General features: G+C 41.6%; 1 protein-coding gene across 9 annotated transcripts in view; it reads left to right on the top strand.

The window, feature by feature from the left end:
- The first annotated feature begins 14,500 nt into the window (after positions 1-14,500).
- MEF2A (myocyte enhancer factor 2A) overlaps positions 14,501-25,120 on the top strand; it is a 201,174-nt gene continuing 190,554 nt past the window's right edge. For 7 of the 9 annotated variants that reach the window (XM_061158591.1, XM_061158590.1, XM_061158588.1 and 4 more), the window contains exon 1: positions 14,871-14,998. The gene's annotated coding sequence lies outside the window, so the exon portion shown is untranslated. Of the gene's footprint in view, positions 14,632-14,870; positions 14,999-15,473; positions 15,599-25,120 lie in introns of those variants that run through there. The other 2 variants (XM_061158584.1, XM_061158585.1) reach the window with 2 other exon arrangements.

The following is a 25,120-nucleotide window of genomic DNA, read 5'->3' as shown; positions in this document are numbered from 1 at the left end:
AATGAGTATCTCCTTCTCCACTCCAATATATGGTCAATGTCAGAGAGAGAGGGAGAGAGGGGGACTCCTGAAATGGATGCCATTCAGTATAAGAAATAACCTGTTTTGCCCCTATTTGGCTAAAATGTACATTATCTGCTATCAGAAGGAATTAAACAAATGATGTATTTAGACATTGGATTTCATAGTTTGGGAAATGTGTGCCTGCTTGAATGTGTTTTAATCATGAGTGCTTTATTTCAAATCAGCCTCTGTTGTCAACTCTGTTGTCAAGGGCTTAGTGTAATGACGGCGATCTCAGGTCCTGGGCCATCCGAGGGAGACCTTGCGATCGGTTCTCAAACCAGACTGGCCCAGTCGGTGGGCCTGATTCTTACTAGGGAGCTACCTGAGTCCCTAACCCTGGCTAGCTCCCTTGCAGACACCATGCAGTATAAATTTATCACTTTCGCTGGCAGGTGACTTATGGGGTATATGTCTGTGTCCACATCTGAACCATCTTTACCTCCGTAGACTTAACTACAAAGCTTCTTGCTTAGACTGGACACTCAAAAATATCAATAGATCAAGGGGTAATAGTAACCATAACAACAAAAACAACAAAATGTTTTATTCAAATTTGTTCAATGGTATTGCTCATATCTAAAGAGTCATATATCATTTTACTGTACATTGCTTTGGCTGTATGTAATTTTAAAGAACAGTTTAAATTGTCTATTTAATTTGATTATCCCTCCTTCCCTTTTTTAAATTTTGATCTTTTCTAAATTTTCTTTTATAATATTTGTATGTTGTGTGTATCTTTATAAGCAAATAGGAGTACTAAAAGATTTTAAATGGTCCATGCTCTTGCCATCTTGATAAGCTCTGTTGAAAAAAATTATTTAAATGTTGCATGCACATGTGCATGGTTAGAACATTTGAACAGCATCTGAGGGTATGAAATGCCAAGAGCCCGTGACTCTCTCTACTCCCCTTCCCTCTGTCCCTTTCACCAAAGGAGTCACTGTTAAGAGTTTCATATTTTCTTTCCAGAAAGCAAAATATGCGTATGCCAATATAGAATTTTAAACACATTCTTTTTATAATTTATACAGAGTGAAGCCTCTTATATATACTGTTCTCTAACTTGCTTTTTTTTTCAATGATGTATCTTAAAGATCATACCATATCAGTATGTGTGGCTCTACTTTAGTTTTTAACAGCAGAATATTCTTTAGAATGACTTTGATATAGTTTATATAACATTTTTCTCCCAGACACTTTTCTTATTTTCAGATTCAGACTTCTAAACAATGTTTTAGTGAACATCCTACTTTGGCAAACTTTTATGAGTAAACTTTTATATGCCAAACTCAAAATGATGGTTAAAACATTTTAAGAGATAATTTATGATTTGAAATATAAAAACAGCACATTAAGGCCATTAGAGAAGCAGATCCCTGAGCTGACTTATTTTACTGATACATATGGGGAAGGGAAATAGCACTTGCCTTTCTACACCATCAAGTTCTCAAGTCAACATGAGCAGAGGCAAGCAAAAAGGAAAGTTACACTTTACATTCAGAGTCAACACTTCAGCGATATTTCTATCCCTGGGTGACCAGAAATGGCCCAGGAACTTGTGAATACAAAGCACTTTTTCTCAGCCTCGAGCTCACTCAGGGTGTCTGTCATTTGCTCAGAGCAAAGACAAGATCTGAAGCAAAAGAGGCAGAGAAAAGACTCCCATCAGGGCCTCTTGCTTTCTGATGCCCTACCCGAGAGAGCATGAGAATGAGCATTTTCAAATTGCTTCATACTGAGTACATTAGATGTAGTATATACACACCTATAAAATTTCCATCTGGACAAAAGTTTCCATCCAGTCTTCCAGTTTCTCTTCTCGGAGGCAGCCGCTATTATTACCTAAGGAAACTTCAGATTGTCTAGGAGAAGGGTTTCTCATCTTCAGCACTACTGACATTTTGTGCTAGGTGATTATAGTCATCAGAGAGGAGGAGTGTTCTGTGTACTGCAGGATGTTAGCGGCCTCTCTGGTCTCTGCCCGCTAGCTGCCCTGTCCAGTTGTCTCCAGATATTATCAGTGTTACTCCTATTGAAAACCTCTGGCCTTGGGACACACACACACACACACACAGACAAGCACACACACAGGCTACCTGTATGTATGTACACGTGTATATATATATATAATATAAATGATTCTCAGGTGGTGTTAGCGGTAAAGAATTCATGTGCCAATGCAGAGATGCAAGTTTGATCACTGGGTCTGGAAGATCCCCTGGAGAAAGAAATGGCAACCCACTCTAGCAATCTTGCCTGGAGAATCCCATGGATAAGACTACAATCCAAAGGGTCATAAAGAGTTGGACATGACTGAAGTGATTTTGCATGCATGCATATATATATATATATTAATTAATATTAATATATATTAATATATGATGGCTGAATAATATTTGCTTGTATGGTTGTACCATAAATCGTTTACCCAATCTCACCTTGAGAAACCTGTATGCAGGTCAAGAAGCAACAGTTAGAACCAGACATGGAACAACAGACTGGTTCAAAATTGGGAAAGGAGTACGTCAAGGCTGTATACTGTTACCCTATTTGTTTAACTTATATGCAGAGTACATCATGTGACATGCTGGGCTGGATGAAGCACAAGCTGGAATCAAGATTGCTGGAAGAAATATCAATAGCTTAAGACACGCAGATGACATCACCCTTATGGCAGAAAGAAAAGAGAAACGAAAAGAGCCTCTTGCTGAAGGTGAAAGAGGAGAGTTGAAAAAGCTGGCTTAAAATTCAGCATTCAAAAAAACTAAGATCATGGTGTCTGGTCCCATCACTTTATCCAAATAGATGGGGAAACAATGGAAACAGTGACAGACTTTGTTCTCGTGGGCTCCAAAATCACTATGGGCAGTGACTGCAGCCATGAAATTAAAAGACGCTTGCTCCTTGGAAGAAAAGCTATGACAAACCTAGACAGCATATTAAAAAGCAGAGACATTACTTTGCCAACAAAGGTCCATATAGTCAAAGCTATGGTTTTTCTAGTAGTCATGTATGGATGTCAGAGTTGGACCATAAAGAAGGTTGAGTGCCAAAGAACTGATGCTTTTGAACTGTGGTTTTGGAAAAGACTCTTGAGAGTCCCTCAGACTGCAAGGAGATCAAACCAATCAACCCTAAATAGTCATTGGAGGGACTGATGCTGAAACTGAAACTCCAATACTCTGACCACCTGATGCAAAGAACTGACTCATTTGACAAGACCCTGATGCTGGGAAAGATTGAAGGCAGGAGGAGAAGGGGATGACAGAAGACAAGATGATTGGATGGCATATCTGACTACTCAATGGACATGAGTTTGAGCAAACTCCAGGTGATGCTGAAGGATAGGGAAACCTGGCATGCTGTGGTCCATGGGGTCAGAAAGGTCAGACATGACTGAGTGACTGAACAACACAACAACACTTTGATAGATATTTCTTTTTTTAAAAAAAAAATTATTTTGCTGCAGTAAACAATTCTGCAAATATATATATATATATATGAAAGTATATCTGTGGGGTAAATTCTTAGATGTGAAATTGCTGAGCCAAAGGTATGTGTATCTAAAATTGTGATAGATACTAACCAAACTGCCTTCCAAAAAGATTGTACCAATTTTCACTCCCACTAAAAAGGTATAAGAGTGCCAGTTTCTATACACCCTTGCCAACTCAGTGTGTTAACAAATCTTTTCATCTTTTTTAATCCAAAAGGTGAAAAAAGTCTTTCTTTAACCTCAGCTCTGCCACTGTGTTCAGTTCTAGAACAGGTATTCTGAAGAGAAATTGCTCAAAAACGCACCCTTTTATAGATCCAAAGACCAGGACAGAGAATTCTGGTGAAGAATTTTGAAGAAGCTCTTCAGGTTTTTTTGTTTTTTTTTGTAGGCTGAATCTAATTTATCCAAGCTCTTGGAAATTGCGAGTGATTCTCAAGGAGAGGACCCAACCCCTTTAAACCGTGTGCTTAACTCACACGACATGCTGAAGCATGATTTCTGGAAAGGTGTTTTGCATTCCTGTAGATACATATATGATAAATATTTTGTTATCATCTTTCTGTGGTGCTGAGAGGTGCTGTCTGTCTGCTTTAATCTATGTGCTGAATTACAGATATACATGATCAAATAAAGTTAAGATAAGAATCAGGCCTCAAAAAAATCTTGCCTACAGCATGTACCAAAAAAAGTCAGTCGTGCCAAGGAAAGCCAAGGGTTGTGCAATTACCCAGCAGAGGTTTAAATTTTTGACAAAAACAGGGACTTCATTGAAAACAGTATAAAAATGAAGTTTCATTTAAAAAAAAGTCATTTTGATACTTTGCTAATGTGAACATTGAAAACCATGGCGTCTGACCTCCAGTATTTCCTTCCTCTGTAAAGCCCAGGATAAAATAGATTTTCCATTCTCAGATTTTCTGGGTTGGTCACTTTGGCTCTAACTTAAACCAAGTTTTCAAGCGGTTGCATCAGACCAGAATATTCCACACTTTGCCATTGCCTGATTGAAGACAAAGATCCATTCTTTCACCCAGGGACCAGTTATCGGAAGCCTACTATGTGTCAGGTCCTCAGCTAGACTCTGGCAAAGGCTCTGATGAGTAAGATACCACGCCTGCTGGCCAGACCTCATATGAAAGAAGATCATGTGGGAATCAGGCGAGAGAGCCGGTGGTATGAAGTCTGCGTGTGTGTGTGTGTGTGTGTGTGTGTGTGTGTAGGTCCCCAGGACCCACCATCAGAAGCTTGTGTGTGTGTGTGTGTGTGTGTGTGTGTGTGTGTGTGTGTGTGTAGGTCCCCAGGACCCACCATCAGAAGCTTTTGGGGTTCATCAGAGTCCAGAGGGCTCAAATTTACTGACAAGTGCAAATGGCTCTGACTACTCTTAGAAAAACTATTGAGTTCTGTGATCTGATCACCCCCTAGTCACCCGCTCGGAGCAGGAGGGATCTCCTAAAAAATATAAGACGGCCAAACACATGACACCCAGCCGTGGACAGATGAGACCGGCAATAGTTTATGATTCACATGAGCTCACAGCCTGAGGGAGGAAGAGACTGAACTCCACGCAGCGCCACTCTGGGCTTGCTCTCGGGAGCAGAGGGAACCAGCAAGAGCTGTGGGAGAAATCTCCATAGTAACAGGAGGGTGAGATGCCCACTGGTTCCTGCAGGACAACGTGGTTTCCTTGTTTGAATAATTGTGTGGGCTGAATGAATGAAATGAAACCTATGAGGTTTAGAACTGGGTGGGGTCTGGCTGATCTGGTGGACAGGGGCTGGGTAGGGGCCCTGGATGTCTGGTGAGAACAAGGAACTCATGGGTAGGACTCCGCAGCCCTGTGAGGGTCAGATGTCAAGACAGAACATGGAAGTTCAGGCTCTACAATACAATCAGTTAGGTTTCTTACTGATAATTTTCCTTCTGTGTCTCTTTTCCATTAGGAGCCCAGGGTTAGCTTTGAGGGTAGGAATCAACTTTCTCCACTCATCGTCTACATACAAGCATACAATCAACTCTTGGCCCTCGGTTGTTGTGATGTCTGTAACTGAGCAGGACCCTATGGGGCCTTCCCAGAACAGACCCCCTCCCAGGTCCTCCACCTGCCTTTTTTGTCTGTAGAAAGACTTGAGTCAAAGAACAAGTTTAATCGGAAAAGTGAAAAAATGTATGAATAATCAAGCAAATAAAAATAATGATAGCTTCGACATTAGATCAGAGTCAGGGACATTTATTGCCTCCTCAGTGGCCATAGACACTATTCTGAGCCATACCTTTTGGGCTGTTTTGCAGATACTGAAACCCCCACCAGGTAGAAGAAGTTAACTGCATGCTGCCCATAAGCAGAGAGACCCGAGACCAGTTGAAAGCATAAGGCTGATGATGCTGACTCCTGACTGCCTCACCACCAATCAGGCAGAAGCCATGTCCGTGAGCGGCTCCCACCCCCACAACCCCCCTCCCTCACCCTGTCTTAGAAACCTTTCCTTGAAAGCCGTTGGGAAGTTCAAGCCCTTGAGCACTGGCTGCCTGGACAGCCTGCTTGGCATCTGCAACACATGCTGCACTTCCCTTCACCACAACCCCGTGTTGGTGCATGTCACAGTATTATACACCCAGTGTCACAGGCTTTACTGCATCCGAGCAAGTGGATCCAAGGCTAGTTTGGTAAAAATGTCTATTTTCTTTTTGTCTGTCTGGCACACAGGCCCCTTTCTTTTGATGAAAGCACCTCAACCTGGGGAGAACTACTGTCCCCGCTCAGTCCCTGAGCTCCTGAGGTGTTGATGCATTCCATTCCCCTTCCAGGATATTCCAGTGTCAGGTAGTGACTCCGATGTGACGCATCAGAGCACTCTACCACCTGGTCACAGTGATTAGTTCACAAAGAAACGTGTTAGCCAGGCCAGGCTTAACTCTGGGACTTTGATAAATAGAAATTTAAAGAACGCTCTTTCTCAAAGTCTTCATCTGGTTGGGCTGCTATAACAGAATGCCATAGACTGGATGACTTATAAACAACAGAAATTTATTTCTCATAGTTCTAGAGACTGGGAAGTCCACGGTCAAGGTGCTGGCAGATGAGGTGTGCTGTGAAAGCCTGCTTCCTGGTTCACAGATGGGCTTCTTGCTTTGTCCTCTCATGGCAAGAGAAAGGGAGCTCCCTGGATCTCTGTCATGAGGGTGCTAACCCCATCCTGAGGCCTCCGCCCTCATGACCTAATCACCTTCCAAAGGCCCCACCTCCTCATACCAAACACTGGGGGTTATGTTTCAACATAAGAATTTGAGGGCACAGAACAAAATATATGGGGGAGGGGAGACAGAAGGAGAGGGAAAGAGTGTGTGAGTGTTTTAGCTTCCAGCAACACTGGAATTAGAAATGGCCCTGAATTTTCAGTCACACAAGTCAATAAATTCTCCCTTTAATTTTGGTTTAAGTTTGTTTGACTTGAGTTCCTGTCATTTGCAGCTAAAAAAGTGCTAATCGACAGACAGATGCCTCACTTGACCCTTTTGAATGGAAAGTGAGGAACGTGTACTAACATGCTGGTGATTTAATCTATTGCTTTTTCATTGTTTTCCCACTTAGATAACAATGCCACAACAACCCTCCAATAGCCTACAACCATCCTGGGTTCCCCGACATTGCTTCAGCCATACTTGCTTTCTTTCTGTTCTTTGAACAAAGTAAGCTCAGTCCCACCTCAGGACACTGTCTTCCCCTTTGTCCGAGACACTACTTGGTCACCCAGTTTAAATGTCACTGCCTCAGAGAAGCCTGCTTGGAAGCCCTAGCTAAGGTCTCCTCTCGACGGCTCTCTCATGATCTTGTGTTTTTATTTCATTATAGCCCATATCACCATCTGACATCTTGTTTATATGTATTTTTTATTGTCTGTGTGTATCCATGACTACAAACTTCCTAAGAACATTGATTTTCTCTGTATTCCCCATGCTTAGAAAAGTGTCTGACACACAGTAAGGGCTCAGTATAAGTTTGTGAAATCAGTCAATGAACAGCCAAACATGTAGCTACTATTTATGCACGTAGATTATGTAAGCATTTTATATGGGTTACTCAATCCTCAAAACAATCTTGAGGAAGGATTCCTATCATCTTATAGATAGGAAGATAGAGGTTTGGAGAAGTTGAACAACTCACCCAAATTTATATACCTGGGAAATGGAGAGGTGTGATTTGTACAAAAGCCATTGGACTAAAAAATTTGTAGTCTTACTTATTTTGGTGACTCCCACATTTGTTTCAGCTTTTAACATCATAAAATCCTAACAGATAAAAATCTTTGCTAGATCATAAGTAGCAATTTGGGAATGATTTATGTAACACAGCCATCACATACAGCACTGACCCTCTCTCTCTTTATGAGATCTTAGAGACACACAGGCCCAGAATAGGTCTAAATGGAGACCCTAATTAGACAAATAGAACCTGGTAATGCCTGCAATGCATCTGGAAAGAAATTGTTGAGGGGGAACTAGGACAGTTCCAGCTTTTAGAAGAAATATTTGTGACAATAAGAGAAGAGAGATCATAATCTCATATGCAAGGGGTAGATGCGAGTGGGATGTTGAGAGAATATGTGAAATGCAGCCCCTCTTTGAATAGAATACAAAAAAGTGAAAAGAAAATAAACTCAAGGTTGGGAGTTACTATAATTGATGTGTGAATGTATTGTTGGTTGTGGAGAGAATCACAAAGTCAGAATAAACTCTGTGCAGAGGGAAAAAATAAAACATAGCAAAAATGACAACGTATCATAGAAATTGAAAGACTTATTTGAAGTTCAATTGTATAAAACATCCAGCTGTCAAAGATTCGATTTCTTATATTTTTGAAGTTTAATTTTCATGTAGACTTTGACATGTAAGATTATAAACTGAGTAAAGGAAACGTCTTTTATCCTCTTGAGAACCTGAATTCATCCTTTTCATCAGAAGGTATTCAAGAATAAAAGCCCATGATACATTCAAATAAGAAAAGTGAAAACAACATTTTTAATGCTTGAAAAAGATGTAAGGCAACATTAGAAGTTATATGTGTGTGTCACTATCTGGTGTTTAGAAATAGCCATAGACATGGCAGTCATGGACCCTAGTGCTGTGTATAGCGAGTGGAAACATTGTTATATTCTGTTTTTTCCCCCCCATTCAGAATGTTGGCCACCTCAAAACACTCATACTTAAAAATATTTCCCAATAGCTCTAATATTGCTCAATTTGAAGTTGAACTTACCACTGTAACAATGCTTTAAGTTAAACTCCACATGAGGCTTGTTATTGCAGAGTTGAATAAATTATAGAATACTAAAATATTTTGTCACTTAAAAGTTTTTTTATCTTGAAATACTTCCAAACTTACCAGAAGTGATGAACAAAGTGCAAAGAATTCACCCAGTTTCCTTGAATGTAATCTTACATAAGGATACTACAATTATCAAAACCAGGAAATTAACCCTGACATAATACTATTAGCCAAACTAAAGATTTTACTCAAATTTCACCAATTTTCTCACTGATGTCCCTTTTCTGAAGCAGGGTCCAATCCAGGATCCCATTTTGCATTGAGTTGTCAAGTCTCCTTGATCTTTAATCTGTGACAGTTCCTCTGACTTTGTCTTTCATGATCTGGACACTTTCAATGAACGTTGGTCAGCCGTCTGGTAGAATGTGGCTAGATTCGTATTTATCTGAGGTTCTCTATTAGATTCAGATCAGACATTTGGGGCAGGAATATGAGAGAAGGGACATGCCCTTCTCATTGCCTCACACAGACAGGGCGCATAATGTGAATGGACTTCGTTGCTGGTGATGAAGATTTTGTTCACTCGGCTCAGGTGGTGTCTGCTGGATTTCTCTATCATAAAGCTACTATTTTTCTCTCCATAGTTAGCAAATACATTGCAGGGAACTACTTTGAGAAGATATAAATGTCTTGTTCTCATAATTATTTTTCCCACTATTTTTTGCACCCACTGAACATTCTTCCCTACAGACAGTTATTAATTGTGGTGTTTGCCTGATGGTGGTTTTCATTCTCATTCTTTCTACATTTTTTAATGGGACTTCTAAGTAAAATCTATACTTTCTCTCCTGTTTATTTACTCAGTTATGTATTTATATCAGTATGGTCTCATTTTATTCTATAGGTTGCACTCTAATACTAGCATTAATTACATTGTTGCTCCAATTGGTCCAGCTTTGGCCATTGGCAGCTCTTTCAGATTGGTTCCTATGTCCCTTTAACCAGCCCTGTGGTTTTTTTTTTTTTTTTAAAGAACTTCCTTGCTTTCTGGCACCATAGGTTTATCTAGTTTTTTTTTTTTTTTTCCCCTGAAATCAGCCACTTCCCTAAGGATCCCTGGTTCCTTTTACTGGAAAATGGAATTTAGATCTGGATGTTTATCATGAAACTTGGAATAGAAGAGGAATGCACAAAAGGTCTCTTTCTTTCACACACACATTCAAGATTTTAATGCTAAAGAACTTGAGGTATACACTTCAGTACAGACTGGATTATTTCTTTAGCTTCAGGCTTAATTTAAAATGTGGCATTTTGATTTTCTGAAATATTTACAACTCATTAGATCTTATGTCAGATTTATAAGTAAAATTTACTGGTAGAACTTTACAAGCAAGATGTTTCTCTTAAATGTGATATATCTCAACAAGACACAAATCCTTACACAAAGTTAAATTTGCTGATTTGGAACACATTTGAAATCTTCAAGACATCATGAAAAATATTTATTAAGGTACTTTGACTGGTTCACACAATAATTAATAAATACCAATTTTGTGTAAGAGTGGGGGACACAAGATTGAATATGGCATGGCCCCTATCTTCAAGTAGCTCACAAGTTGAAATCCTCTGGGGGCTTTTGTATTTTACCTGTTTCAAATAAACTTGCTTTTTCCTCCCTATAAATTTTTGTTTTGTTTTTACTGTCCATTCCTCTGTTATTCTTCTGATCCACAGTCATATCTGTTTTTTCCTCCAGCCCATATACCTCAGTTTCAAAACTCTGCTTAAATTTCTCCTCCTCCAGGAAGCCCTCCCTATATTGTCCAATCTCATCTAGCTGTATCTTTTTCCAGCCCCACAAGGCTAAGGATAATTTGTCCCACAGGCATGTCAATTCAACATGAGGAGACTGGAACTCATCATATTCCCCTCATCCAGCCCCCTCAACCTCACCTTTCTCCAGTGTCTTCCACTTAAACGATGCTGCAATTATCCACTCAGGAGCCTAAGCCAGAAACCGGGAGGCAGCTGAGTCTCCTCTGCTTTCCCTGATCCCAGATTCAAAGGTCAAGCAGCAATCAGTTCTCCTTCCAGCTCTACATTTTGTTTCTGCCCTCTCCTTACCACCAGGCCACTGTCTTCAGACAGGCCCTCTTTCTTTCTTATCTCATTTGCAATTTGTCTTAAATAGGTCTTCTGAAAAGCAGATCCCAAACCAAGAATTTTGGTGCATGTGGTTTATTTGGGAGGTGATCCCACAAAGGGCTGTGGGGGAGTTGGAAAATGAGACGTGGGAAATGAGAGGAGACATCAAAAAGTGTGCTAATGAGTGGATCACCATTGAGGATAACAGGCCCAATCCACTGGGACCTCTGAGAGAAACTCTGAGGTACATGCCTCAGAATTGTCTTCATAAGGCACGAGGAAGCTGGTGTGTCTATCTACCGACCCAAGCAAGTCCTCTCCTGGGGCCAGAGCCTCAACAGAGAAACAGGAAGCCATTAGCATGTGTGGGGACAGTCTGCGGAGATATCTGGGGTTGGAAGGACAGAGGTTCTGACAGCAGCGGCTAAACCGCCAGGGCCTCCTAACTGGTTGTCCTGCCTCCAGTCTTGCTCCCTCCCATCCAACCCCACTACTGCCCTCAGGAATCCTTCTAAAATGCCCAATAGATCTTGCTATTCACCTGCTTGAAATCTGTCAAGGCTTCCCTTTGCTTTCAGAAAGAAATCCAAATGGCCTGACTTGATGGCTAAAGCTCTGCCCTGTCTCACTCCTGACTGCTCTTCCAGGTTTGTCTCCCACCGCTCCTCAGAGCTTGATCAGACCCCAGGCTCCAGGCATACTGCACTAGCTATAATTTCTCTCTTGAGCCAAACTCATGAGGTCCTTGCACACAGCAGTTCCTTTGCCTATAGGCTGCTCAAACATATTTAACAAACATTTGACTGTCTACTACATGTCAGGCACTGTACTAGATATAGCAGGTCAATTAAGGAATAAATCACATTTCTTGTCTTCAAGGGGCTTACTCACCAGAAGGAAGGAAACAGACATACATACAGAAATATTTACACTTCAACTAGGCACTGTATTAGAGAAAATGAAGCCTAATGGAGACCTGATGGATGCAAAGGGGTTTATCTGATATACACAGAAAATAGCCTGGTGTGTGATTCCTATTTCTGAATGGGGATGGTGAGGTATCTGGCAGGAAAGCTGAGGGTAAGGCTGACCAGTGGTCTGAGATCTCTGCCTCCCAGGGAGCTTGGGCTTTATTCTTCAGATCAAGACATAATGAGAGGACCCCTTTTCATCCTTCTTGGATGCTTTTTGATTCACTGTGGGGTTGCCTCCTCTAAGACTTCCCTAATTCTCTTCACCTCTTAGATATTCATCTTCTGTGCTCTTCTAGTCTCCTTGGAAACCCCTCTCTCGGTGATTATCAAGCTGGCTTGTGTTTTAAGGTGTACCTCCCCCATGGCCTGCCAGCCTTTTTGAAGGAAGGGCTGCTCCTTCTCACCTCTGTATCACAGTGCCTGGTACAACGTGGAGCCCCTTCAGTTGAGACACACTTGGACACCTAAGTGCTTTAAGGAGGACAGAAAAAGTCGGAGGACTAAGAGATGTTGCTCTTTGGAAGTTCCTTTGAAGCCACAGGCACATGATCTATGCCCAGCTTGAGTGCAGCAAACTGTTGGAGACACTGGACTTCAGACACATGCTTCTGAGACCATAAAGGCTGTGATAATTTCCTGAGATTGGTTACTTTAGTTACAGATAACAGTGATTATGGTTTGCTAATGGATTTTACAATAGCTGTGCTCTAGAATTCTTAAACTTTCCCCCCTTTTTCCTTTCTCCTTCCCTCCCTCCCTCCTTCAATTTTTAGACAAGGGCTTTGATTTGGGGGGGGGGGGGAGGCAGTTGGGGAAAGAGATGCTCTTATGCAACACAGATACTCTTCATTTCTGCTTTGGCTAGACTCAAAGCCAAGTTCTCTATCTGACTTTCTGGAATGACCAGTAGCACTGAATGGGTAGGAGGCGGGCAGTCTGAACTGAGTCTTCTGTGCCTCCAAGAAGGTCAGCTTTTGCCAAGGGTGGTAGATGGGAAGGAACAATGAGAGTATGAAAAACTCTTTCAGGAAAAATTGTTCTCATTGTTCCTCTTCTCCTTCCAGGATGAAGAGTAAGTGAATGAGGGAAGCCATCACCCATCGGCCCTCCACCTCACCTTTTTCTGAAGGAAAACTGTTCAACTCTTCTGTTTTCTTACAGCAGAGAAGCCAAATCCAGCTGGCTCTGTAGCTTCTGGCAGGTTAAAAAGTGTGCATTTCCACATGGTTTGCAGGGTCACACCAAATTCTAAAGTGTTTTTTTTTTTAAACTTCCCTATTGCTGACTCCTCTGAACACATTGTGGGGCTCTGAGCAGAACTCCAGGTTCATCTGCCAGTGTCTGATGTCTGTGTGTCACTTTTGCGTTGACTTCTCCCCAGGAGGTTGCCTTGTCCTTCAGTGGGGAAGCCTGCTAGTCTCCAGCTTCCTTTGAAACGTCCCAGTTTCTCTACCCATAGTCTCTGTGAATCTGCTCACTCACCCCAACCACTTTGTTTTCAAGTGCCTCGGGAATGAATTCTTCATCTTCAAACGAATATAATTATTTGGCTTTGTGTCCACTGCATAGGTGCAGAGACAGGCAGCGTGGCTGTAGAAACGCCAGGGGAGCAGCCTTCACGATGCAAAGACCACAACGGCTCACCTCCTAATGACCTCCCTCGACAAAAATCAACAGCTCCCCACACACATCTCCTTCGCACCTCTCAGAAAAGGCAGTACGCAAGGTGGTCAGGAGTTCAAGTGCTCAGTGCTCTCTGTAACCTCCGAAGGTCACTTCAGCACTAGAGCTTCCTTTTCCTCCTATGTAAAATGGGAATAGAAACTGAATCTACTTCATAGGGATGTTGTAAGGATGACGAGCTATCAAATGCAAACTTTCCCACAGTTCAGCGCTAAAGGTATACCAGCTGTGCCTACTAACAACTATTACTAGTAGTAAAGACTAGTAGGTTGCGTCTCTCTTGGGACTCAGGGAGCCTGGCCGACCACCCAGAAAGGGGTCGCTCGCCTTCCACGCCTCTTCAAGTCCCGCCGTCTAGGGGGACCTGGGTCCCACCGCACTCGCTCAGGGCGGGTGGCCCGGCGGCCGCTCCGGCGAAAACACAGGTGCGGTCCTGGCCGCACCGAGGCCGTGGGCGCGGCGAGCGGAGCCCGGGGGCGCCGAGCGCGGTCCGCGGGCGGGGGGTCCGGTGGCGGCTCCAGAAGCTCGGCGGGCGGGGCCCGAGCCCTCCGGAGCGAAGCCGCCTGGCACCGGACTCGCGGCCACGGCCGGGCGCGCGCCCCGACGCCGGCCCCGCCCCCGGGAGCCCCGCCCCCCGGCGCCCCGGGCTGGCCGGAGCGGGCGGCCGCGCGAGGCGACCCGCCACGCGCCTCGTCACTGGAGCCGCTCCCGGCCGGGCCCCGGCGGCTGGTCGGGGAGGCCGCCGCGGGGGAGGCGGGGGCTGCAAGGCGCGACGCCGCCGGGCTGCCCCGCCCTGGGAGGCGCCCGAGCCCTCATCAAGTGACCAATATCCCTTCCAGGAGAACACGGTCCTTCTGAGGGAAGCGGGCTCCGGCGCGCAGCCCCGGCGCCAAACCGCCGTCATCTCCTTCCTGTGCCGGGTGATTCGTCTCCTCACCCACCCGAAAAAACATAGTCCGCCTCGCGCGCCTTTGTGGGGCAGTGCTCTTCCTCACACGGTACGGCTCTCCCGGCCCATAACCTTTGTCTTTCCCACTCCAAGTGCTCCGGGCCCCACCAAGAGGATAACTCAGCCCTGAGAGGAAACCTGAAGAAAGACGCTAGAGAGGGAGCAAGGAGAAGGCAGGGAGAGGCGAGCCTGGCGGAGGAACACAGAGGGCCGTGGGGAAGTGCGCACGCGCGCCGACGGAACGAGTTCCGGTCTGGCCGGGGCCTGTCTCCTAAAAATAGCCCCGGTGTGGGGATCCGTGCGCGGATGTCCCGGCGAGTCCGGGGCTGAAGGAGGCGGCTCCGGGCGGCGCGGAGCGCGGGTGGCGGGCCCTGGCTGCGGCGTGTGTGTGCCCGCCCGCATTCGCCGGAGACCGGGTGAGGGCCGCTGGTGACAGGGCTCGGTCGGTGGGGTTGGTGGGGTCCTAGGGGGCTGCGTCTCCGCGAGAGGGACCGGGTGAGGGCTGGGGGGCGCCGGGGCGGGGGGCGGCGCCTCTCGGGAGGGGCGCCCGCGGGGCCCCCGGGACGGCGGCGTGGCGCCGCGTCCCGCTGGAAGGGGCCGGGGCGGAGGCGCGCTGCGGCGAGCCGGGTGGGGTGCGGGGAGGCGGCGAGCAGTGGTCGCGTCGGGGTCGGCGCCTCCTGTGGAGGTGGGGGCGGGGTGCCCCGAGGGCGGGCCCGCGGGCTGAGGGGCGTCGCGGGCCGGCTGAGGGAGGCGCGGCGGCGCGGGCTCGGCGCTCGGAGTCTCCCGGGGCGCACGTCGCGTCTGGGGCTGGGGGGCGGTGGCGGACGTCGCCTCCTTGAAAGTTGAGGGAGTTCCCTGGGGGTCCGGAGGCTCTCTGTGGGGAAACGCCCGCGGGCCCTTTTCTTAATCTTGCCGTGCGAGGCAGGGGTCTCCCCGAAGCGAGTGACCCCTGGTGCAAGGGGCGTTTTGCGTTCTTGTTGGACTCAGAAGTTCCCTCACTTCTGTTTTGGATGAAGGTTGGTCTAACGGAGCGGAACTCTGTGTGTGTGTGTGTGTTTGTGTGTGTGTGTGTGTCACTGACCGGTTCGGTACTTGGGGCCAGAAGGTGGCCTGGGCCTGGGGGCACCTGCGGGTGCGGACTCCCGACGATGCGGGGAAACGTCGCGGGGGGAAGGGGCTGCATAGGGAACCGCTCGCTGCCCCCGGCACGTCCGTCCAAAGTAGATCCCGGCTCGCTGGGAAGGTTTTCTGTGATGGAAACTTTGTCCTTTAGTTCGATCCCGTCTGTCTTTGATCCATGAGGATCCCTTGGTAGGTGAGATAGTATAAACAAGTTTGGAAATGGTGAGCGTTTCTGAACTAGAAAAAACAAGTTGTTGTGTGCCGCGCCGCCCCCCCTCCTCCTTAAAATGTCACTGTAAAAATGTCCTCAGACCTGATGACTGATTCCTGAGATAAGAAGCGAGCATCCTGTCAGGATTCGGTAGGGATCCATGTGTGGATTGAAGAGTCATAGCACAGTTTTAACCTGCATTTTAGTTTACAGTGAGATTGTGATTCTAATAAGTGTGCTTTTAAAAAGGCCTGCTGTGGTGTGTTAAGAGTTATGTGTATTTTTAAAAAAATATTGTCAGAAAATTGTCAAGTTTTAGTGCAGTATGTTTTCCATGTATATATTTTTTTTTTTTCTTAACTAAATGGAGAGAAGTTTCTCTAAAGCTGTAATTAGGTGTACATTACACAAGAGCACTTTTCCTTTAAGAATCCAGCTGTGTTGTTTTGGCAACTGCCAAGTACTCCAGTTGTCAGTTTTAAAAATCTGCCTTACCTTGGCAGTACTTGTACAGTCTGTGGCAAAGGTAAACAAAATAGCTTAAAGATTTTTTTTCCCTGCAAACACAGAAATGGCATTTATTTTAGTATGAATTTAAGAAATGAGGCTAAAACAATTCTTGTTTATTATGACTTTTTATGTACATCTTTTGGTTTGTTTTTGGAGTTATAAGTTTTTACTCATGTCTTTTCCTGTGAATGGCAGCTTTTGTTTTAGGAAAAAAGTCAAAAGTGTCTTCACTTAAAGTGGATGACAATTTTAGTTAGACTTTATATCAAACAATGAACACATGTTATGTATCTAGTTCTATATGATGATTCACTAACCGATTCTGGAATCATTTTTAATTCTCAGTGAGCAGTGTAGTAAAGTGTAAAAAGTTGTGGTAATGGTGTTGCAGTGAAAATACTGAAGAATTAAAACTAGCAATTTAAGTACTTTGTAGACACAGTCTTTAATAATTCTGTTAGAAGAGTGCTTCCAGTGAAAGTTTATTTACTAGAGCCATTGTGAGGTAGTAGTGATCTCTCTAAACACAATTATTTCATTTAATTCACAGTGTTACATATATAACTATGGTTTTATTCATCTTGGAGAAAAGATGATAAAATTATGTTTAACTCCTTAAATTACTTCCCAGGAATTTTTTTTTTCTCCCCACTAAATTGTTTAGAGCAATGAGTGAATGAGTGGTGGAGGGTGTTCAGTAGAAGGAAGGTAGCTTTTTGGGGGTTAGAGGTAATAATTGTAATATCACTGTGTTGAATTAGAGCTTGAGAATGATCTATATTGTTAGGGTTTTTAATGCTTCCTTAATGGGAGTATGTGTGACAAAGACCTTTGTTTTGGTAAATGGAACTGGAAATAATCTTTTCAAGGTGAGTTATTTTGAATGGTGAGGCTTTATTTTTCAGGGTATTTGCATTATTGTTTTGCATTTTACTTTTAGGATGCAGTGCAGTTTAATTTTATTAATATTCAAGCAGCAGTGTCATCACACATTGGTTATCAAGAGAGAAGTATTGAAGTGTATTCTGAGAGTAGTTAAGTAATTATGAAAACATTTATTAGAATATGATTTTGAAGTTGAAATATTTTAATAAAATTTTTTTTTTAGTAGATGTGTCTTCTGATCTAGGAGGGAGAAACCATAAATTTGTTACTGGGAAATAGCATGCTTATCAGTCAGGTTTTGGAAAGCCATCATCTTTTTTTCCTCTCCTTTTGCTGCTTTTATAAAGTCTAGCAAGAGGGATTTGTTGTAACATACAATGATGATGGTCCTTGATTTTATGTGGGCATTTTAAATTTTATATATTCTGTCTTGTAGTCAGACCATGCATGTATCTTTTTGCTTTGAAAGATATACAGTTGGCACATGTGAATGTTACAAAGTCTAGCTGAAATTTTTCTTTTATTAGTGATGGAGCAATGAAAAATAATGTTTTGTGCATTGAACATGTTTAGCATTGCCTTTTTTTCTAGATTAGAAAGAAAATTTCTGAATATTCTTAGTAGCTTGAGGAGTGCTCTTTCAATGTGTAGTAATAAGACAACTATAAATATGGAAAATAAAGTCTATATTCTAGTTAGATAACTTCCTGCAAAAAACACTTTAACACATTGTGCTGATTTGCAAGTAAAGGAAGGCTGCTTGCCTTTGTCGTCAGATCTTGGTTCTGATCCCAGCTCTACCACTGACGAAGTTGGGAAGAAATGATACCACCTGCCCCATAGAATTGTTAAAATTAAATGAAACAATGGTGTAATAGGTCCTAAGGGTTGCTTGAGGCTTAATGTACAAAAATGTGTATTGCATCATCTCCCTTCATCCCTTCCTTCCTATGAAGATTGTATAGGTGGTCTGCCTCTTACATGTACCTTTAGTGTTTGTTACCAAGAAAGAGTTCATATAATGCATAAATACAGGAGAATGCTCATATATTTGTTTGGGATAAAATATCCCAACATCTTAAATTTATTGTCATGTTATACATTAAATGTGTAGTTGGTTTATCTGCAATTATTGTTGGATTCTAACTTCCATGATCTCTCTGCATATTAAAAAAATCAAAGTCAAATGTGAGTATATTTCCTACCTTTCAATGAAACATATCTCTTAGTGATTATCTGTGAGAGGCATCTTTAAAATACAGTATTTAAAATTTGAAATTAGAAAAATATTTTTATAACATACCTGGTTTAGTCACTAAGTCACATCCAACTCTTGCACCCTATGCGCTATATGTAGCCCACCAAGCTCCTCTGTCTGTGGGGTTTTCCAGGCAAGAATACTGGAGTGGGTTGCCATTTACTTCTCCAGGGGATCTTTCCCACCCAGGGATTGAACCTGGGTCTCCTGCCTTGCAGGAAGATTCTTTACTGACTGAGCCACTTGGGAAACCTGGAGTATATATATCTAAAAAATAACGTTTCTCTAGTAGGTAATTATAATTTTTTATTCTTCATTTTATTTGTTTGGTGGAACTAAATTATTTATGTATGCTTCATCTGTGTACTCTATGATAAATGGATGACTCCAATTTATTATAATTGAGAGTGTAAGCCCATTTGTTAATAAGTCTCTTGCATGGCACAGGATATGTGTTAACACAGAATTAATAAATACTACATTATATAGATGTTTGTCATTTGCTGATTTTAATAATTACTATTGGAATTGATACTTACTGAACTTAGTATTTTATTTAACATTGAATCATCTTAGTAATCATTCGAAATCATTAAAAAAATTAGCCGGTTTATGAGGTGGACTCTCAGATATTTGAACACTGGTGTAGGACAGCAGGTCATTTACTACTTCATCAGTTTAATGATTGATGATGCTGAAAGCTAGAGGAATTGTTAACAAGGGTGCAAAAACATACTAGCTGATCTGATTTCTAATAACTATCAACCAAGGCACATCTTTTTATGGTTGTCTTGAATCAGTACTAATTTTATTTTCCTCCTTATACAAATACACAAACTTTGATTTATGAACTTAAATTCAGCAATCAATAAAGTTACATTGTTACATGTTTTGAGAAATGTTTTGGTAGTGGGTGGTAAATTTATACTGCATGAGCTGGACCTTTTTCAGCAGCTTATTTTTGTTGCCAGCAGCATGCATGTGGAAGTTGACTTGGATTACTTTGAGGTATAATTTGTCACCCTTGGAACAAAAGGATACTCTTCATGTAACCTAGTAAGATAACTAATAACTGTTGGCTTATTAGAACAAGGTCTTTTGCATTGACTAATACTGTGTTTACTTGTCTTGTTTTTTTATCCCCACCCCTAGCAATCTATCTTTTACATAAAGACTAGAATTGTATTTCTAAAATTCAGATCTAAATGTTACACTTCTTTTAAAGGCATATAAAATCAGTAAAGAGGCAGTAATGTAAGAGATAAGAGGTTGATCTCTAAAATCTGACTGCCTAAGTTTTAGAATACCCACTCTAGCACTTTTTGTTCTTTGGCAAGTTCTCAATCTTCTTGAAGCTCAGTGGATAAAACAGTGATTATAATATTATCTACTTTGCAGAGTTGTTGAGAGGATTGAACGAGATGTATATTATCAAGCTTTTAGGACAGTGCTTGGTACTTAAAAATGCAATTTTTTTTCCTCTTACTGTTACTATCAATACTACTACTGCTGTTGCCATTATTAGTCATGGTTCATTTCATAATATATTCTATCCTATCTTTTCAGGCTCATTGTCAGCAACAGCCCTTCAGTTTCTATGACCCAGTTAAGGCCAGCTGTTTGCTCTTCCCTGAAAAGGCTAGTATTTTCATGCTGATGTCTCCCACTTCTGTTTTTCTAGCCCAGAATTTTCCTGATTTTGATACCCACTTGGAAATCTAGTTGGGATTTCAAACATAATGTTAGCTATGTGACTAAAATATAGCTATTTATTCCTCTCCCCCAACCTTCTTCCTCCCTCTTATGTTCAAACCCTGATGTGTCTACTGGCCTTCCCCGTCTTAGTAAGTGGCAGTACTCAAGCCAGAAACCTGAGATAACATTTTGGGTTCCTTTCTTTTCTCTCAGATCCAGTCCATCCACACATTCTGTTGTACCTTCAGAGTTTATCTTGTGCCAGTCCACTGCTCTTAGCCTTCATTGTGAAATGAAAGTCATTTAGTCATGTCCGACTCTTTGCAACCCCATGGGCTATGCAGTCCATGGAATTCTCTAGGCCAGAATACTGGAGTAGATAGGTGTTCTCTTCTCCAGGGGATCTTACCAACCCAGGAGTTGAACCCAGGTCTCCCACATTGCAGGTGAATTCTTTACGAGCTGAGCCACCAGGGAAGCCCTTCATTGCCACCTCTTTATTTCACAGCATTATGATCTCTTGCATGAATTACTGCAGTAGCCTCCTAACTGGGCATCTTGTTTCTTCTTCTGTTCCTTATAAGTTCTTTATTCACACTGTAACCCTGGGGACCATTTTAAGAGCCTCAATCTTGTCATTTTTCCTAAAACTCTTCCAGTGACTTCCCATTCTGATCTTTCTTGTTCTCATTGTCTTTTCCTTAATTGGAGGCCAGCCACTTGCACCACTCAGAGTTTTTTAAACACTTTACTTCCATTTTAGGGTCTTGTGCACTCTTTGTACCACCTGCTTGAGATGCTTTTTGTAAGGCTGACCTGGCCAAACTCTTTGGAACTTGGCCCAAATCTCACTTCTTCACTCAGACCATCCTGTTTAATGTTGCAGTCCAGTAGTACTCTCTCCCACATTTTTTTTATTTCCTGTAAGAATACTTATTATATTTGTAGGTATTTTGTTTGGTCATTGCATAAGTATGGTCTTTATCTCTGTTTCTGAATGTAGTATTTCTGTATCTTGTTAATGTTTTTGCCAGGGATTGGAATGCTCCATTGTTCATATATTTACTGAAATATTTATCCTTTAAGTTATAGCCCAAATGTTATCTTGATACTGATTTTAATCTTTTTAGACAAAGTTTACCTCCCTTGCTCTCAATGCAAACAATATTTGTAGAGTAAGATACGTTATAAAACAGTTCAGTTCAGTTGCTCACTTAGGTCCAACTCTTTGTGACTCCATGGACTGTAGCACGCCAGGCCTCCCTGTCCATCGCCAACTCCCAAATTTACTCAAACTCATATCCATTGAGTTGGTGATACCATCCAACCATCTCATCCTCTGTTGTCCCCTTCTCCTCCTGCCTTCAATCTTTCCCAGCATCAGAGTCTTTCCAGTGAGTCAGTTCTTCTCATCAGGTGGCCAAAGTATTGGAGTTTCAGCATCAGCATCAGTCCTTCCAATAAATATTCAGCACTGATTTCCTTTGGGATGGACTGGTTGGATCTCTTTGCAGTCCAAGGGACTCTCAAGAGTCTTCTCAACACCACAGTTGAAAAACATCAATTCTTCAGTGCTCAGCTTTCTTTATAGTCCAACTCTCGCATCTATACATGACTACTGGAAAAACCATAGCCCTGACTAGACAGACCATTGTTGGCAAAGTAATGCCTGCTTTTTAATATGCTGTCTAGGTTGGCCATAACTTTTCTTCCAAGGAGCAGGTGTCTTTTAATTTCATGGCTGTGGTCACCATCTGCAGTGATTTTGGAGCTCAGAAAAATAAAGTCTGTCACTGTTTCCCCATGTATTTGCCATGAAGTGATGGGACCAGATGCCATGATCTTAGTTTTCTGAATGTTGCATTTTAAGCCAACTTTTTCACTCTTCTCTTTTGCTTTCATTGAACATTTAAAGTTTTATAATTGACGTCACTCTCTTCTGCTAGGCTGAGCTCCTATGTCAGAGATACTGCCTTGGTCTTTTAGTATGCTCAATACAAACCTGTCTGTCTTGCCACATAGTGAATGCTCATAGTAAATGTTGAATTAAATCAAAGTTGTCTGAACAACGAAGATGACTAACCCAAACCAAGTTTTCCAAATGAGACTTTAAAAATGATAAAAGTGCTTTCCAGATTATAAAATACTAGTTTGTGCATTTTTTTGTACATACTGACTTGCATTCTGGGTTAAGGTTGGAATCCCAGACTATTGAGTTTTTCCTGAGATTCCATCTTGTGAGAGTTTTTGTAGCCAGCATTAGGAACCGAACCACTGTTTGTAATGGTGAGGATCATTCTACATTCTAAACATCTGACTTATAAATGAGATTTTGAAATGTAACTTATTTGCATGTTGGGGACTACTTTGTCAAAATGTTTATTTTGGTGATGAAGACTTTTAACAGTGTTAAGGTGACATGGATCATGAAGAAAGGGGAGAAAAGAATCTGGGAGTCAAGATTTTATTTTTTAAAAATGACTCAGTTTACCGAAAGTAACATTTTGGTGTTGGCAGAAGGTGGTGGTTGTTGCTTTAATGTTTTGTTTTGGGAAAACTTTAGACATAAGTTATAAGATGAGTACAGTGAACTCTTACACTTGTTACCTAGATTCATCAGTTGTTAATATTTAGCATATTTGCCTTATGGTTCTCTGTATTTGCAGAGTGATTTCAAAGTCTGGAAACTGATATTATTTTATCTATGATTTGAAGCTCCTTGATTACATCTTATAGAGGATACCAAAGATTCAAGTGTATTCAGTTAAAGTCAGGCGTATCTTGAGGCAGAACATCACAGATGCATACAAGGGATAGAAATGCTGCATTAATGTACATTGCTGACAAGGAAACCACATATTAAACATCCAACATACCATGTATTACTATGTAATAGCTGGAATCCACTCTCTAGATCTTCTTTTTTTCTACTCTACCCTCCTCCTTTTCCTGTCATAATTATTGTTATTGTTGAGCCATTTGAGAGTAGATCTCATACATCATGATCCTTTACCCCTAAATGCTTCCCTAAGAAAACAAAGACATATTCTTACATAACCACAGTATGATGGATTCAAGAAATTCAATATTGATAGAATAATTTATTATACAGTTCATGTTGAAGTCTCTTCAGTAGTGCCAGTAAGATTCTTTAATAGTTTTTTGTTTTCAATTCCTTTTTTATTTTAATTTAGTTGTCATATATCCTTTAACCTGAGACAGTCCTTGAAACTTTTTCCCCATGAAATCATTAGTTTTGAGGAGTACAGTCCTTTGTTTTGTAGGATGGCCATTACTTTGGGTTTGTTGTGTGGCTTCTTGGTTGGTAGATTCAGGTTCTGCATTTTTGGCGGGAATACCACATGAGCTTTGATGTGTCTGTCCTTCAGTGCATCACTGTCAGGAGGCAACATCATGTGCGTTTGATCCCTTGTTGTTGATGTTTCCTTGGATCACTAGTTAAGGTTTGCCTACCAATTTTTTCTCCATATAAAAATTTTCATTTTCCTCCTTGTTATTATTGAATAATCTTTGGGGAGATGCTTTGAGGCTGTGTTTTTGTCTTCCCCAAAATGTTCACATGACGGTTTTAGCATTCATTGATGATTCTTGCCTGAATCAGTTATGGTACAGTGGTTCCAAAGTGGCGTTTATTTACTGTTTCTTCTACATTTGTTAGTTGGCCTTCTATTAAGTTGTAAATTAGAACTTTTCCTTCTCATTTGTTTATTTAATATCAATATAAATTCAGAGATTCTTTTTTTTTAATTAAGTAGGTTATTCTCTCATTACTTGTCAGTATTCAGTTTAATGCTCCAAATTAACTCAGATTTGGTCAGTGGGAGCTCCTTCAAGTTAACTCATTGATTGTTTTGACATGTTCCTATCATTTTTGGAGCACTTCATTCCTTTTGAGACAAAAGATATTCCTGGTTCATTGTCTGCTTTTTCTGCTGCTGTCCTAGAATCAACCATTTCTTCAAGGAGTCTTGGTTTCTTTCATTGGGTTATAGTATTTAGAAATCAAGAACTGGACAGCAGGTAAGCTTGTTGACACTGGAATATCATTGTTTTGAGCCCTTTCAGCTGACCAAGCTAAGACATTTTGAGTTTATGCTGATTGCTCAGGCAGTAGATTGTAATTTTTCTTTACATTCCTGAAACTCCTTGCAACAGAATCACTTCTTTTGAAACTGTTAACCATATAAGTGACTAATTTGTCCTGTAATTTTTCTGTTTAATTTTGTAATGGTTGGGTCTCATTTTCCAAAACTTATTTTAAACTTCGTGGAAATAGGAATTCTGTTTTGTATCTTTGTTTGTTCAGTGAATATGTTTCACAGTGCCTTGAGCATGATTGGTACCCATGTGTTGTTTATATTATAAATATAATAATGACTCAGTATTATTTTTATTAGTGTTATACCATAGTTCAATAATCTTGTGTTTTGTTAAAAGTTTTATGGAAACTTTTAAGTGAATTCATGATTCATTTGTTTTGTTTTTAATAATTCTGCTAACCTTAAAGTAAAAAGTTTTTCAGCTTTAAAATTTTAAAAACCTTATTCCTGAGACTAAAGTATGTAATTAAAGAACATCGAAATGACTTAATTCTGGCATTGCTGTTTTGTAGTGTTCCTTAGCCCTTTCTGGGCTTCACTTTAATTATAAAATGAGATGATATCTAGATCCTTTTTAACCCTAGGTTATATGCTTTATATCTAATTAACATTGACTTGTTTATGAAAGTAAAATTAAGTGCTGCAAAGGATAGTGGAAAGAATATTGTGTTCCTGAGCCAGAAGTCATTGGGTTCTAATTCTTTGTAAGCATTGTGTTACTTTGGTAATTTATTTC

This window comes from Dama dama, chromosome 13 (assembly GCF_033118175.1).
Source record: "Dama dama isolate Ldn47 chromosome 13, ASM3311817v1, whole genome shotgun sequence".
NCBI classification, from domain to species: Eukaryota; Metazoa; Chordata; class Mammalia; order Artiodactyla; family Cervidae; genus Dama; species Dama dama.
This window is presented reverse-complemented; position numbering and strand designations above follow the sequence as displayed.